We start from the raw sequence: 3,828 nt of genomic DNA on the forward strand, positions 1-3,828 counted from the left end.
ATCCTCCCGAAACTTCATCAATTGGTCATACAAGACATCTAAAATGACCTCCCATTGATACCTATCGATATACCACAAAGTACCGATAAGTAATTAACATTATTTATTCAAAATGATCCATCGAAGAACATAATGCCCAACTTCTTTATTGGCTTGGATAAGCATCGATGGTTCTGAGTTGGTCGATGGAGCTACGTTGGATGCACCTGCATCATGATTCCCCCAACTACAATCATGGCAAAGCCCAGATTGCTAATCCACCAGCATTCTTCCAAAGCTGGAAATTACTCCACCAGAGAAAACAACATTGCAACAAGATGATTCCGGCGAGAGGAGCAGGCTTTTTGATTGTGATTGGAACAGACATTTGGGTTAGGGAAGAGAGCCTCAGTGCCATTGGATGATGTTCCACGACATGCCCATACCTAGGCGACGTGTTGTTTCAACAAGCTAAAATAGCTTTTCCTTTAACGGATTGCACCGATATGAACGACACTGCCCTCTTTTGAAAGTGAGTGAAGCTTGCAGATGAGACAACGGCCTTGAAGCTCATGGACGACTTAAAGATTGTGGATGATGAAGAAGAGCCGACGGTGAACGACAAAAGGTGGACTAAAGCCCATGAGGAGTGGGTGAGGAGTGATGAGAATCAGGCGAGCGGTGAAGACCGGGAGTGGCGCGACCATGGCGCGACCAAGGATTAGGCGAGAGCAACGGGGGAGAGGAAGGAAGAAAACATGAAAAATAAAATAAAAAATCATTTGGGGATCTTCTTGAATTTTTTATCTAATCGCAAATTTTGATTAAGTTACCCTTGTTTAAATTACCCGAAAATGGCCCTTCGATGAGCCTTGGCCCTTATTTGAGACTAACTTGGCCATTTTAGACTCTTTTTTGAAACATAATCCATTTTAGACTTTTTTTTGAGAAAATGACCCCACTTCGGATCCTTAATTAAAATTTTCCCTCAAAGATATGATTCAAATATGTGCTCATAAAGTAAATAAGATTCAAGTAAGCTTTTTAGAAAGCTTTTTCCCATTTTATACATAAATTCGATATGAAATTACTGACATGACAATCTAATCATTGTCAACCATCTTAGAAAGCATGCCAACAATCTAATATAGATAAAATTGCTCAAAATGATGTCGTTTTGAATAGTTTTATGAATTTCCTGATTTTTTCTTATCTATTTTCTCTCGTTTTACTTTGCTCTTCTTCTTTTTTTCCTTCTTTTCTCTTTCTACTCTTCTGATTGTCAATAATTGACGAGGAGGATGTCATTAAGATGACGTTTTACAACAATGATCTTAGGCCGTTAAGGAAGATGCACTGGAAACGAGAAACCGATATACATGACATAGGTTTTTTTTCTTCTAATAGAAATCCCAGCATTTGGTAGGCTCAGTCCATTTTATAATTATTTAAAATTCCTTCCATCGGTCTAGCTCCTTTGACAAGGATGCCATTGTCTCTGTCAAGGGACTTCCAGGTTCGGTAGATATACTTGGAACATATTGCGAATTCAGACCTTTTTCTCCCTTTATTTGTCGATAATCTTCCATGCCATGTGAAATTTTCCGTTTCATTACGGGTTACCGTTTGTCATCTTCTTTTCTGAAAGAGGAAGGGAAATCTTCAAGCCATCACCATGGCCGCACCGCAGTGGCTGTTGGCCAGGCTGAGCGGCCATGGACGGCAACCATCGACAATAATAAATTCAACTTAACTTCTAGACAGCTTTGTAACGATTGTGGGAAATTGAAAAACAATCAAACAAACATAAATTAAATTTGGTCTCACTTATTTTAAAATCCACTACTCCATATAAGTTTATTTCATTTTCCACTCGTGTTTTCTTATTTACTTTTGTTTTTCCCCTTTTCTTTCCTTCTTTCGTACAGGAGGAAGTTCCATAATTTGCAGAAGTCTACGGGAATTCTAAGATTAGGTATTTCATTAAAAAGAAAACTAAAAGGATGCAAACTAGTTACAATTGGTATACCGATTATAAATTACACCTCTAAGTGTTCACAAATAGTCATTCGAACACTTTATCTCTCATCTAAGCAAATGCCTTCCCTTTAAGTATAATCGGTAGATCAATCTTGCTAACTTTTAAGATCAACACTCAATTGACCGCAATGTATTGACCGCAACGCACAAGCGAAGACCTCAAGGATGCCCAATATGCTTTCAGTTTCTCTTGTTTCAAGCACTCGATGACAAGCAACATTGTTCTCATACATTGTCCTTATAGGCATCCAAAAAGCAAATGTTACACTTGAATCCACCGGCCATTATGTTCGTCCGTGTTCATGTAAAAAATCTCGTGGAATAAGACCAAATCTTGGTAGAATTTGCCAACCAACTTTTGGTCTTGGCCACATCTTATGTCGCACGACAAATCAAATGACTAATGTTAAGTTATCAAAAACAATAACTATGAAAACCTTAAATTGAATAGGAGCCTTTGAGAAGACACTTCTTGATTGTTGATGTCCCATTAGTTGTCTGATGATTCTGTAGTTAGGTAGCCGCAATAGAATAACATCACTCCTAGAAAACAAACAAAAAAGATGAGACTATGTCACAGTATGATGGAATTGTATCATGAATGAAAGTTACGACTGGATCGTTATTTTACAATTTACTATGTTGAAATGAGATTCCATCATGATAGCCAAGGTGAACTAATCAAATGTCATTGAGGTGGTTGCGGATAAGTTTAAGATAAACATAATTCTATTGACTGAACAATTGAGATTAGTGATTGAGTTGTAGTAGTAAGAGAATCATTAAACGTTGACTTTGGCGGTGAGCATCTCATTCAGATTCATTGCACGGGAGTACCGATAAAAGGGCTCTTGCCCAAGGTTGTCTTCATCAACTTTCTACCCAATTTGAGAAGTGTTGCTGCCTCCTTGATAATGTTTGAGAAAAGTCATCAACAATCGATTATGTTCCATAGTGTGCTTATGCCGTGATTTTGACGTGAAATTAATTGATGGGTCTGCGCAGAAAGCACGGGTATCTTCAGCGCTACAACATGAAACCCTAACTTATCTTCAAACCCTCAGGTACTTCTCCAAACGAACCGACCTGATCTACGAGCTTCAGTCAGTCTACTTAAGTTGGAAAGCCTCTCTCGTGGAAGAAGTGATATACCCGTGGGAAGCCTCGGCACCTGTCACATAAGGCACATAAGGCAAGCCTCTCTTGGCCTTCTTTCCAAACCTGAGGATAGTCCATTGTCCTAGAGGAATAAACAGGCTCATGGATTGGGCCGCAAAGGCCCGTAGTTATCCCCACCTAACTGGATTTCCAACCCCACACTTGCACTGTGGGAGCTCATCTGCTTTGATGCCCTTTTTACGTGTAATTGGATCCGTTCTTTATGAATGAAAAGCTTGTGTATGACAAAAAAAAAAAAAAAAAAAGATGAATTGCAAAAAAGGTCCATTAAATTCGCATCAATTAATGTCACCTTCGGGGTTGCCATGTAATTATGTATGAATGTGTTAATCCGTGTTATAAATTACCAGCTCTCTATTACCAATGACCAAAACAAGTTAAGGGGTATGGATTATACATTTAAACATAGGTAACACATATCTCAAGGGTAATTTAAATTACAGGTTAGTTTTACATTTCGTTGGGTAACTTATTTGTTTTGGCTTTAATCCTTGTTTTGGAACCACTCAGCAGTGACAAGGTTGAGATAATTGGCGGCCCATTAAGATCAAACAGGGATCATTGTGAAGCCCAGAGTGCCAGCAACTTCGGCACCGACGAGTTCGAGACAAAGCTAAAACCGAGTAGTGG

The sequence above is a fragment of the Eucalyptus grandis genome, chromosome 4 (assembly GCF_016545825.1).
Source record: "Eucalyptus grandis isolate ANBG69807.140 chromosome 4, ASM1654582v1, whole genome shotgun sequence".
Lineage (NCBI taxonomy): Eukaryota > Viridiplantae > Streptophyta > Magnoliopsida > Myrtales > Myrtaceae > Eucalyptus > Eucalyptus grandis.